The following is a 13059-nucleotide window of genomic DNA, read 5'->3' on the forward strand; positions in this document are numbered from 1 at the left end:
TCGGCACCCCAGGGGCGCTCCCTGCCTCAGGAGCCTTCCCTTCCCCTCTTCCTTCCCTGGTGGGCAAGCATTCCCCAAACCCTCAGGGCCTCGGGCTCCCCCTGACCTGCCCCCAGCAGCCCCACGGGGCCCACTTCTCCCCTAACTTTCTAGAAACCAATACTGCCCGCCGCCGCCGCCGCCGCCGAGGGGCTCCTGGGCTCCTCCTGCCTCGCTGTCCCCGCTTTAACAAACGTGCTCTAAAAACACCGAGGCACACTGGGCAGTGACCACTCGTCCCAGCATGTTCAAACCGCCACCCCTGCCCCAGGCCTGGCTGCCCGCACGCGGAAAGCAGAGAACGCGGGCTCAGAGGCAGCATGGCGCCGCGGGCAAAGGCACCGACAGCGCTCCTGCACGAGGAGGAAGCAGCCTTCGCCCCAGCCCCGGCCTGGCAGCTCCACTGGTCCGCGCGGTGGCGGCCCCATACACCCAGGCTGTGTGGGTTTGACCCTGCCAGGCCACATACAAGAATATTGATGTTTGTTTCATATAAATGAAACAACAATGGGTGTTTTTCTCTCTCTCTCCCTTCCTCCTCTTTCTCTCCAAAATCAATAAATTAAAAACAAAAAAGTTCTCTTCCTACATAACTACCAACTCCTCCACGTGTATCCCAGCTCCAACCAGCCACAGAGCACACACCCGGCCTCCGCTCCCCTCTTCCCTCCACCTCTCCCTCACCACCCAGCCCTAACCCTGCCTGGCGCCCTGGCTCAGAAGCACTGCTCCCCTCAGTCTGCCTCCCAGCCTCGGACCCCAGCGCCTGGCTCACTCCAGCCCGGTGCCCACAGCGAGTGGCACAGGCCCAGAGCGGCTCTGACACGCCCTCGCTTCTAAGAATGGCCCCTCATAGCACGTGCTGGAGCCCGTGGGGGGAGGGGGGAGTTCCTGATCACCTCTCCTACATCACCGTGGCACTCTGCCACCACCGAAACCTGGGCGTGGTCTTCGCTGAGAAGCACCCATCCCGGCCGTCGGCAGCAGCTTGCTGCTCCGGTGGGCAGAGCCAATGCTCAAGTGAGTGTAACCCCCCTCTGCACGCGATGACCGTCATATGACCTTGGGGACTTCCCTTCATCTGTGCCTCGGTTTCCTCAGCTCACAGAGAGATGCCCGGAAGCATGCTCTTTGGCCCCTTGAGTGTGGCTCTTCCACAAAATACCACGTGCGGGCGCACACAGACAGTGCGATTGAAACTTCGTGGCCCATGCGCAGAAGCTGGTTTTCAGCTCTCCAAAGAAGTTTCAATCGTTGCCCTGTTGGTATTTGGCTCTGGTGACTAATGAGTCTGCCGACCACTGGGGCTGATGCAGGACCACGGCATTCCTGACCTAGCCGGCGGGAATAATGGAGGGCGGGAATAATGGGGGGCGGCTGTGTGTGTGTAAAGAATTGAACACGCTCTCCTCTCTCAGGTGAAAAGGCACCTGCACACCTCCTCTCACAGGTAATACACCAGCCCTGGCCGACAGGAAGTGTACCCCCAGGTTCAAGTGACAGAAAGTTTTAATCAACCGCCTCTCCCGCCCTAAACAAGCCCAGGCAGAGTGGCCCGGGGTCCCCCGAACCCCACCACCTGCAGTGCTGAGCAGACACCAGCAAACCTGCAGAGGAAGTGGTTAACATTCTTGGTCACGCTTAGGCTTCTGACCCACACATTCCTGAGCACGGGCCCCTCCCCTGGCGGCTTGGCGTCCCCTCTGCTCAACCTTCTTGGCTCCTCCCAGATGGCCCCTCCCCGCCCCTCTCCTCCATGGCTGACCGCCTCACACCAGGTCCTGACCCTCTCCCCGCCCCGCTCACTACCTACCCTACCGGCCACCAGCAAGATCTTTCTAAATACTGTGGGGACCCCGCCGTGTCCCTGGGAAAAGCCCCCTGGGCTCCCGCACCCCGAACGTGAGGCGTGAACTCCTCAGCACAGAAAGGCTGGCTCCCAACTGTCCGGCTGGAGGGCTCCCAGGTGCTATTTTTGGCGCTGGTGTGCGAGCGGCTCCCTGTGCCCTGTGCCCAACCGACCTCGCTGGCCCCAGGCCTCCGCTCAGGAATTCCCCCATGCCCAGGCGCCAGGAAGCACTGAGTGGGCAGACACCTTCAATCCCAGGCTCCCTGACCCCCCTCACCCTCCAAACTGACTTCCCTCGGGGCACAGCCAGCCTGTTCGTGGGCGCCGGACCCACCACAGAAGCTGGCAGGTAGCAAAGCCAAATACTTGGCCGTGTCTCCGCCAAGTTAACCGTTCGGAACCGTGAGGACTTGCCCGCTGCCTCCTTCCACAGAAGCACCGCTTTCCCGCCTGCTGTCCATACAAGACGCCCTATCGCAGTCCGAAATACCCCACAGGCGTGAAGAGCCACACCAGGCACCCCACTCCCTCCTCGAATCTGATTTCTCCGAGAAACGGCTCCTCGGCCTTGTTCCCGCACCAAGCCATGGGCTCCTGTCCCAAACAAAACAAAGTCCTGTTCAACTTTTTCCTATCTCACCTGTCGGTGTTGATGCCTCCGAGGCTGAATTTCTTTTTAATGTTTTTAGGTTTTAGAGAGAGGGAGGGAGAGAAACATTGATATGAGAAACATCCATTGGCTGCCTCTCCATACACACCCGGACCGGGGATCAAACCCTCAACCTGGGCACGCGCCCCCAACTGGGAATGGAACGGGGACCCTTCTGCGCATGGGAGGATGCACTGAGCCACACCGGCCAGGGCGGTGGAATTTTTTTTTGTTTTAAATAGAGTCATTCCAAAAGGGTCATGTCACTGAGCACTCAGCACAGGACACCCCGATAAAGTCACAAAGTCCCGTCTACACCAGACCCCAGGACACATCCAGCTCTTTATCTGCGCTTCGTCCTGTCCACACCGGCCTCCGTCCCAGTCTCCGTGCCAAGCCAGGGCCACTTGGACTTGCTTATTTCGGGAAACGCTGGGGGGGGGGGGGGGGTCCCCAAGTTGGAACTCTAGGCTATCAACTCGGGGGCCCCAGGCTCTGCTCCCCCCAGAAGCAGAGCTTCAGGGTCCCTGTGAAAACCTGCAAACCGGACCTGTTCCCAAGCCACAGGGACTAACACGCGCATGTTAAGCCAGCAGCTGAGGAGGCAGGAAATTAACTTGAAATCTGCGGCCCAGGGAGCCTTTGCTCCGGGGACATTTCCCACCGAGTGAAAGGTGAAGGCGGCCGGTTTCCACACAAGTTGGAGTGCGGCTCCGGGCGGGGGTGGGGGGGTGGGGGGAGGTGACCCCGAGGCTCCGGGCAGCTCAGGGCCGGCGGCGCGGCGCCCTTCCCCGCCCGCCTCCCGCCGAGGCGCTCCAGGGCCCGGCCTCCGGCTTCCGCCGCCCGGGCCGCGCGAACCCGCGGTGGGAGCCGGGGCGGCGGGAGCCGGGGAGCGGCCCCGGAGCGCGGCCGCCGCGCAGGCCTCGCGTTCCCGAGCGCGCGGGCCGGGCCGAGGCCTTGCCCGTCGCCGCGGCGCGCGGCCCGCCCAGCCCCGAATGCCCGCGATCCCCGCCCGGGGACCGAGCGCGGGGGGCGTTCCTGCCCGGGCCGCGCCGCCGCCTCACCGCAAGGACGTCCGCCGCGGCGTCCCCGCCCCGGGCCGGGCCGCCGGCAGCAGCAGGTGTTCCTGGGAGGCTCGGCCGGCGCCGGGGGTCGGCCCGGGCGGCCAGGCTCCGCGGCGGGGGACGGGCGGCGCACTCACCGAGCGCCGGCGGGCGGGCCGCGGCAGGTGCTCGCTCCTCCGGGCCGCACGCCGCTCCGCCGCTCCCGAGGGGACTCGGCGCCAAGCCGCCGCCTTCGCCTCAGCCGCCGCCTCCGCCGCCGCCGAGCCCGAGGAGCGCGAGCGCCGCACCGCAGCCTCCGCGCGAGCACGTCCCGGGCGGCGAGAGGGCGCCGAGCGCGAGGGCGGGGCGCGCGGCCGCAGCCTAGCAACCGCCTGACACGCGAGCCCCGCAGCCAATCCCGCGGCCGCTCCGGGAAGCGCCGACCGGCCGCCGCGCGACGCCCGCTTCTGCCTGCGTCCGCCGCCCCGCAGCGCGCCGCACCCGCGCGCAGGCCCCGCCCCCCGCAGGCGCCGCGCCGCTCATTGGCCCGCCACGCCCCCAGCCGAGACCACGCCCTGGCCTGGAAGCCCCGCCCCCATGCCAGCCGCGTCCGCCTCGGGGACACGCCCCGGCCGGCGGCCCCCCAGCCTGCTGGACTGGGCGTGGGGGAGGGGGCGGGAGGGAGCGATGGGCGCGGTGTCCCATCCCCCGCCGCACCCCGGGCGTTTGGGCCTCGGAGACGTGAGGGGGTGAGGCTGGAGAACCGGCCTGGCCACCACTGGCCACCCACCGGCCTAGTCCGCCCTCCTGGTTCCCCCAAAGCAAATCGGGAGGCTTTTCCCAGCCGTGAAAACCCCCGGGAAGCGTGCTCCGCACTGCCCAGCTGGTGGCCTGTGGCCCAGCACCAAACACGGATGGGGAAACTGAGGCCCAGGCAGGAAGGGCGGGAAGCCGGCTCTTCTCCCAGGGCCTGACTCCCAGCTGGCCCGGAGGTCCGGGAAGCGCCTCCGGCTCAACCCGCATACCTCCCCCTGGCTCTGAGCGCGGAATCCGATGCCTACGTGGGAGCCAGAAATAGCGCGGAGCCTGGTGCACCGGTCACTCCTGGAGGCCTGCATTCCTTCCCGGGGTGGGGGCGCAAGGGATGGTCACTGCTGGTCTGTCTCCTTCCAAGGCGAGGGTCCTAAAGGCGCTCCCACCCTCCCTAGGGCTTACTACAGCCCCCGCCCGGAGGCCCGCACAGAGCAGCAGTCACTGGACCTGTACAGTCAGGGGCTGGGGCTGGGGCCGGGACCCCGCTCCCTTCCTCCCCAAACCCTGCCCAGGATGTGTCCACTCCCTTCCAGGCCTGAGCTCTTGTCAGTGAGCGTTTTGAACACAGAACTGGCTGCTGCCTGCCCCGGGGTTCTCCCTGATTCCAGATAAGCTCTGGGTCTCCCCCCGCCCCCCACCCCACCCTCAGGAGCACCTGGGAGAAGCACGTGTCAAAGAGAGCAGAAAGGAATGCCCGTCTCCCACACACACGGTGGTTCTTCATACTTAACTGCAGAGGCTCCAAACCCCATTCACACAGACCTGAAAGGGAACTAAGAACCAGGAAAAGGCCCCAAATCATGTCTTCGATGTTCAACTAAAAATTAATGGCCTTTCAAATGCAGCTCTAAAACGCCGCTTCTTTGAAAAAGCTAAGAATGCAGGAAGTTATTTGGGTTTTCAAACAGAATATATTCTTTCATTCACTCCTTCCGCTTACAGACTCTCCCCCCTCAGCATACCCACACCCACTGGCCCCGAAAAACACACCAGGCACTGCTCGGCAGCCCTGGGCTCTGCCGGGGTTTCAGAGTCTGAATATGTATGTACATGTTTCTCCCGAACAAAAGACTGCATTGGGTGCAGGCCTCACGAGCCAGCCCCCTCCTGCCATCGGCACAGAAGCTGGTCACCCACGGGTGCCAGAGCAACTCTCCTTCCTCCCTCTTGGCACTGGTCTCGCCAGACAAAGCACCAGACCGCATTCTGGCAGCCAGGGGCCCAGCACCCCGTGCCCAAGCACCCCCAGAGCCCTGGCCGAGGGCGGACCTCCACCTCATCTACCCGGTGCCCAGAGGGGAGCCAGCCCTTCCTCACCCCGGAGGCGGGAGTGAGGACCAGAGCTACATCCTCTCCGGTCCCTGCCTCCCCGGGTTTGGGGCGCAGCTGGAGGTGCTGGGCCCCAGGCTGGCCCTGACGCTCTCCCCCCACTATGCCCAGCCCTCCCACCTTGGCAGAACAGCTCTGAGCTCTGGGCCTCCGTGGCTGGCTGGCTTTAGTTTTTGTCTGGAGTTGGGGTTCACCCAACCTCCTGTCCCTTCAAGCCCTAGCAGGAGGAAGGCTGCCGGCCGGAGCTGGCCGGAGCTGGTCCAGCCTCTGGTGCCTAACCGGCCCCATAGAGCCCACTGCAGGGCAAAGAGGGAGGTGGGCAGCTGGCCCAGAGGTTGGGGCTCAAGCTGTAAAGCCAAGGCCTTGTCAGTCTGTAGTCAGGAGAGCCAGCGCCTTCCCCTCCTGAGGAACTGACGTCCCGCCCGAGGGCCCAGCACCAAGTTTCCAGGGACTCTTGGGGGCTATTCTGGGGCCCCGGCAGGGCCGTGGCCATTCCAGGCCAGGCCTGTGCCCACAGCCAGTTGGAGAACAAAACCAAGAGTGAGGCCCAGAGCACGCCCAGGAGCAGCTGCTCGGAGCGGCATGGGCGTGGGGAGGACTGATGGATTGAGAGGCCGAGAACCAGGCTCCTCAGGACCCAGTCACGCCGCCTCTCTCCGGCCCTACAGCTCCAGCGCTCTCTCCATGCACCCTGGCCAGAGGCTCCGGGAAGATTAGCAGGAAGGTTTGACCCGCTGGAGCATGAGACCTGGAGGCCGCAGACCAATTCGCTTAGTCCCACACTGCAACCATCACCTAACGGAGCCCGTGGTGGAGGCTCCATTTCCATTTGGGACGGAAGAAATCAGGGGTGCGGCCCTGGCCAGTTTGGCTCAGTGGACAGAGCATCGGTCTGTGGACTGAAGGGTCCCGGGTTCGATTCCGGTCAAGGGCATGTACCTTGGTTGCGGGCACATCCCCAATGGGGGGGGGGGGGGTGCAGGAGGCAGCTGATAGATGTTTCTCTCTCATCAATGTTTCTAACTCTCTATCCCTCTCCCTTCCTCTCTGTAAAAAAATCAATAAAATATATATTTTAAAAAGAAAGAAAGAAAAGAGATTATGGCCAGAGGGATAGCAAGGTCACCAAGAATAATTTGGAGGTTGCCAAGGACTTGTTTTAAAGTGTTTCCAAGTCTGACCGAGAACTCTGACATTTAGAAAAATTAAGATGTGAATATTTAAAATAATATTTTCTTTTCAGAAAAAAAAAAAAAAGAAAGAAAGAAAGAAAAGAAATCAAGGGGCGACCAGCCTCGCCGCTCGGAAGCCATCATCCCCAAGGGTCCGTGCCCTGGGCGAGGCTAAGGCGCACGTTGGGGTGTTTCCTTGGGCGGAGCCGATTAGCCAAGACCTTGGTTCTAAGGCAGATAAAAGCCCGCAGACACCCCCGTGGGTCAAAGTTCTCCCTGGCCTGAGGGTTCCAGGGCTCCTGATTCGGGCGTGTTTCCCGGGAACCAGGGCCAAGGCCGGCGCCCAGCCTCCAGCCTCCGGGCCCTGCAGGAGGAGGAAGGCCCGGCGCTGCTCCTCCCTCAGGCCCGGGACGGGCAGGGGCCGCGCTGGCTGAGGCGAGGCTTCTGACCCAGATGCCAGGCCTCCAGGTCTGCGTGGAGCAGTGGGCTGGCAGGCAGGGCAGCCAAGCCAGGGCCAGGGAGGGGTCCCTTTTGTCTGAACCTAACAGAAGGCAGATTGTCTGGCGGCTCGGGCGGAATGAAAGGCCGATAAGTTCATCCGGGAGAAACTGCCAGGAGGCGTGTTTGCGGGTCACCACCGGCCTCCCGAAGCCGCCCCTTCCCTCGCAGGGCCTCCCTCCGGCGCTCCCAGCAGCTCCTGCACAGGCCCCTCCGGCCAGCCGGGCGGCAGCTCCCCACCTGGCCTCCAGGGCAGTCGGTCCAGGGGGCTCGGACCCGCAGCCAGGAGAGTATTGGTAGAGTGGAAAAATCCCTCTCCCCCCTGTGAGGGGGGGGCACTCCTGGCCTCTGCCCTCCCTGAGCACGGGCTCCTCCCTGGGATCAGACGGCCCCAAGGCCGGCTGTGGGTGACTTCCCAGACACTGGTTTGTTGGCCTTGAGCGCTGGACTCCACACCAGATTCGGGCTGGGCTGAGCGGCAGCCAGTGAGCCGGCAGAGCCAGGGGCCGGTTTGTGGGTTCCCAGTCTTGGGGAGGGAGGGCGCCCACACTCGGCTGGGTCGGCCGGACAGACCCTTCTCGCTCCCAGCCACATGCCCGTGCCCGGGCTCCTCCAGGGCAGACCCCGCTTTCTCGCTTTCTCGGAGGTCGCCTGGGGCCTGGCCTGTCTCTCACCAGCTGCACTCCCCTCAGCGGCCCTTCCGTCCAGAGACAGGGACCAGCTACCCAGCAGCCACCCCCTGGTTCTGACTCCGTCACCGTGGCTGGTGCGTATGCCCTTGGACCACGGGGGAGTGCGGGCGGAGTGGGCAGACGGGCCGGGCCTCTGGGAGCCCCAGCTGTGGCCCGGAACCCCGGCGGTTCTGGGAGGAAGGACAGGGGCCCCTGGAGTCATCTTGAGGGAAACTAACAACAGGATCAAGAGCGACTGTCAGCCCTGACCGGTGTGGCTCAGTGGATAGAGCGTCGGCCTGTGGACTCAAGGGTCCCAGGTTCGATTCCGGTCAAGGGCATGTACCCTGTGGACTCAAGGGTCCCAGGTTCGATTCCGGTCAAGGGCATGTACCCTGGTTGCGGGCACATCCCCAGTGGGATGTGTGCAGGTGGCAGCTGATCGGTGTTTTTCTCTCACCGATGTTTCTAACTCTCTATCCCTCTCCCTTCCTCTCTGTAAAAGATCAATAAAATATATGTTTTTTAAAAAGAGTGACTGTCAGCGCACGGCCAAGCCTCCCATCATGTCTGCGTGAGGAATCAACCCGGAGCGAAGGTCACATGAGCTGCTGCCTTTTCTGCTCGCCCACATCCTCCAGTGACCTCACATGCGGAGTGGCCGATGACCGCTCTGTGACTGAGCAGACCCGGTGACACAGCCACCCGTGTTCTCACCACAGACATTGTGAGTCTGCTGTTTGCTGGGAGCCCCGCAAGGGGTACAAGGAGCAGGCCTGCCCTGGCGGAGCCCGAGTCCTAGTGTAATAGGCAGACAGCAAATACATAACTAAAAACAATAATAAGTAAGTCCCTGCAAATGGGATAATCAGGGGCTGGGAAGGCTGGGCGGGCCGGGGGCTGCGGTGGGGTGCGGTACAGCCGGGAGGTCCCACAGGAGGTGCAGGAGGAAGCTGGGGTTAGGGAAGGAGTGGGACAGGCTGGGAGGGAGGAGGAAGCGTGCAGGCAGGTCTGAGGAGCCCGGCAGGTGGCCACGCCTGAGCAGGGGATGGACAGGGAATGCGGCCGTCCGGACGGGGCTGGAGCTGGACTGACCGGACCCGGCTTTGGCAGCGTCGATCCCGGGACCCGGACTGGCAGGCAAGCTGAAGGTGGGAGCCAGGAGGGACCGGCAGGCGAGCTGAAGGTGGGAGAGGAGGTGGGAGTGGAGGAGCCTAGGGCCTGCGGGAAGGAATGTGGTGGGGTGACTAATGGGGGCAGCAGTTTGGCCGCAGCCGGCCCTCCTCCCCCTGGTGGGTGGGGAGAGGGAGACTGAGCAGAGAGGTAGGGGGTCTTTGGAGGGAGGAGTGCCAGGCCCCAGGGAGTCAGGTCAGAACAAGCATTTAGAATACCTTGGAATGCAGAGAGAGAGAGAGAGAGAGAGAGAGAGGGAGAGGGAGAGGGAGGGAGGGAGAGGGAGAGCATGTGCAGAGGAGGAAGGGGGAGGAGCGCCCCTGCGGTGGGGGTAATGGCTCCTGGGCGTGGGCAGCTCCTGGTATGTGCTGCAGGTGAGGGCTCCAGGGCAGACCCTGCAGAGCCCCCGCCCCCCAGGGCCCAGCACCAACTCTCTGAGCAAAGAAGTCCATGGCTGGACCCAGCGGATGGGAGAGAGCAGAGGAGCGGGAGTGGGGAGTGGGGGGTGAGGAGCGGGACAAGGTCCTGCCCCAAGGCAGCTCCCAGGGGAAGGGCCCCCACGGCAGACCCCGGTGCAGGAGGCCTGGGGACGGGAGGTGTCGCCTGGAAGGCACCTGAGGCCCAGCAGCCGCCCTCCTGCTCACAGCTCAGGGCCCGTGACCTTCAGAGGTCGCTCCCTGCAGCTGCCATTTACCCAGAGGGACTGGGGTCCTGGCGGGGCCCCTGGGAATGGGCAGGAGGGGTCTGTGTCTGTCCATCGGGCTCAGGGTCCTCAGGTGGGCGAGGCCCCGAGGAGCCAGGCTCGGTGGGCCAGGCTGCGGGCAGGCGTGGTGGAGGGGGCTCTGCCTGGGTGCTGACACGTGCCAGGGCCTTACAAAGAGCCATTCATGCCGCTGGAGGCTTTTCCCAGAAAAGGTGAAAAGCATTTCACGCCTGCCTCTCTCATCCGTGGAGCCCAGGAGGGAGGGAGGCGGCAGCTGGTAGAACACAGGGTGGGGAGGCTGGAAGGAAGGCTGCCTCCGAGCGGACCTCCTGGGCCTCAGAGTCAGGGCGGCAGCTGCTCATCCCATTTGGGGGAGGGGCAGGAAGGAAGGCTGGCCTCGGCTGACCCCTCCGCCCTCAGCCTGAAACTTCCCTGCACTCACCCCGCTGCCCGGACCCTGGGCGAGGGGCTGGATGTCGGGCGGAGCCGAGGCCCTGGCGTGGAGGTGGGCAGAGGTGGGGCTCGCAGGCCTCCTCTGGGACTCACCCAGAAAGTGCCAGGCCTCGCGGGACCGCAGCCGGGCTCACACCCAGCCCCAGGCTACCTGTGACCCGGCCCGCTGGGCGCTGGGCGCTACCTGCCTGACTTCCTGCAGCCGGAGGGCGACCCCTCACCTCCTGTCGCAGGGCAGGGCCTGCAGGTGCCCAGGCCTACCTGCTCTCCCGCAGCCCGGACTGGAGGTCCCAAAAGCGAGGCCCTGCCTCTGCGGGACTGGGCCTCGGGCAGCCCCCCTCCCTCTGACCCTGAGGCCAGAGCTTCCCAGAACCCTGTTTACTCTCCTTCCTGCAGAAGGCGGCACAGGTGCCGATAAGGAGCCGGAGGGGGAAGGGAGGGAGATCAGGGTTGGGGAGCATCCAGAGGGAGAGGCCCCAGAGAGGCAGGGCCCAGAAGGAAGGCTCTGGGGAATCAGGGGGAGGGAGGAGGAGGGAGAGGGGAGCACTGGCTCCTTCTCCAGGCGCCCAGCCCCCGCCCCAGCCTCCTCTCTTCCCAGGGGAATGCCTGTTGCATCTGAAAGTCAGGCCGGCCAGTCAGCCCGCAGCTCCCCCTCCCCCAGGCCTCCACCCCGCAGGCTCCGACTCCATTCCCACGGCCCAGGCTCCCTCACCTGCTGCTGCCCCCTCCCTCCCTCCCTGGGAGCCGCAGCTGTTCCCGACAGCTGGACCGAGCGCTGAACTGCCGTGACCTTGCCCCCTCGCCGCCCCCTCTGCCCTCATGGCCCTGCTGGCCCACTCACAGCCCTGACTTCCCAATGGCCCATGTCCTCAAGCCCGAGACCCACAGGGCGGTGGGCTGCCCGTGCCGCCCAGGGACCGCGGCTGCCAGGCTCCCAGGCCCTCAAGGGCCCAGCGCCCTTGCCTCCTGCCCGCGCCCTGCACAGCGCCCTCCTTCTCCTTCTCGGGCCTCTGACTTCTGAGTGCCTTGGCTGTGGCCTGAGGCGGAGGAGGCTATGGGCCCTGTCCTCTGCTGACCCAGGCCTCGCCGGACAGCAGCCAGGGCTGACGGCCAGACCCGCAGCTACCTGTGACCGTCCCTGCCCCCCTCTCCACGGACAGGCTCCTCCTTCCTGCTCACCTGCCAGGCTGCGCTCCCTCCCTCCCTCCCTTTACCCACTCCCAGCTTCCTGCCCTCCACTGCCAACCACAGGATCTCCACCTCCACGCCCTCCTCTCGCAGTGCCTACCCACACCTCTTCCCCCAGTTTTTAATGACCCCTGCCACAGAGAGACTTTTTTAAAAATGTCTTTCAGGGGAGAGGGAGGGAGAGAGAGAAACATCAATGATGAGAGAGAATCACTGGCTGCCTCCTGTGTTCCCCACACTGGCGATCGAGCTCATAACCCGGGCATGCGCCCTGAGCAGCCGTAGAACCGAACCGGACCTCCGGGTTCATAGGCAGACGCTCAACCACAGAACCGTGCCAGCTGGGCTGGAGACTCTTTCTATTTATTTATTTAATATATTTTATTGATTTTTGTACAGAGAGGAAGGGAGAGAGATAGAGAGTTAGAAACATCAATGAGAGAGAGTCATCGATCAGCTGCCTCCTGCACACCCCCTACTGGGGATATGCCTGCAACCAAGGTACATGCCCTTGACCGGAATCGAACCTGGGACCCTTCAGTCCGCAGGCCGACGCTCTATCCACTGAGCCACACCGGTCAGGGCTGGAGACTCTTCTAGTCCTCACAAATATGCCAGGTATCTGCCAGCTCTGCTGGTCTTCCCTTTTCCCACTCTGCTGCCCACAGCATTGCTGTTCCACTCGCCACCCCGCTCCTGTCTCAGCTTTCGGCCTGGGCGTGTGCCCCAGCTCTGGACCCTGCTTCGACCACCACGTTTTATGTTAGATTTAAAGCTGCTCCCAGGGCAGACGGCAAGACCTCTGTCTGCCTGCCCCTCCCTCCGTCCTGGAACCGCTAGTGCCTGGGAGAGGGCTGGCATCGAGAAGGCAGGTAAGAAGGTTGGAAGGAATGGATGGCTGTGTCATTGGAAATGAGGCCCTCGCCAGGGCTGGGTAGCTCAGCTGGTTGAAACGTCGTCTCATGCCCAGGTTTCAGGTTCGATCCCTGATTAGTGCACATGCAGGACCAACCAGTGGGTGTGCAAGTGAGTGGAACAACAGGTCGATGTTTCTCTCTCTCTCTCTCAAATCAACTTTTAAAAAAAGAAAGAAGAAAAAAAGAGAGAGAGAAAAAAAGAAGATAAGGAAAAAAAAGAAAAAAAGAAAGGGAGGTCTTTGGAGACCCTTAGTCTGTGCTGAGACCTGCAGCCTTTTGGAGAGTCCCATGGCATGTGGGAGCCCGAATCCCATAAACCAATGGTCGGCAAACTGCGGCTCCCAAGCCACATGCGGCTCTTTGGCTCCTTGAGTGTGGCTCTTCCACAAAATACCACGGCCTGGGCAAGTCTGTTTTGAAGAAGTGGCATTAGAAGAAGTTTAAGTTTAAAAAATGTGGCTCTCAAAAGAAATTTCAGTCGTTGTGCTGTTGGTATTTGGCTCTGTTGATGAATGAATTTGCAGACCACTGATCCAGGTCAACCATCAACATCGACTGCGAG

At 63.2% G+C, this 13059-nt stretch overlaps 1 protein-coding gene across 2 annotated transcripts in view; it reads right to left on the bottom strand.

The window, feature by feature from the left end:
• Nucleotides 1-4057, bottom strand: part of DAG1 (dystroglycan 1) — a 34926-nt gene extending 30869 nt beyond the window's left edge. The window contains exon 1 of one of the 2 annotated variants that reach the window (XM_084901642.1): nt 3739-4057. The gene's annotated coding sequence lies outside the window, so the exon portion shown is untranslated. Of the gene's footprint in view, nt 1-3601; nt 3713-3738 lie in introns of those variants that run through there. The other variant, XM_084901643.1, reaches the window with a different exon arrangement.
• Nucleotides 4058-13059: the final 9002 nt, after the last annotated feature.

This window comes from Pipistrellus hanaki (assembly GCF_964339955.1).
Source record: "Pipistrellus hanaki genome assembly, chromosome: 13".
NCBI classification, from domain to species: domain Eukaryota; kingdom Metazoa; phylum Chordata; class Mammalia; order Chiroptera; family Vespertilionidae; genus Pipistrellus; species Pipistrellus hanaki.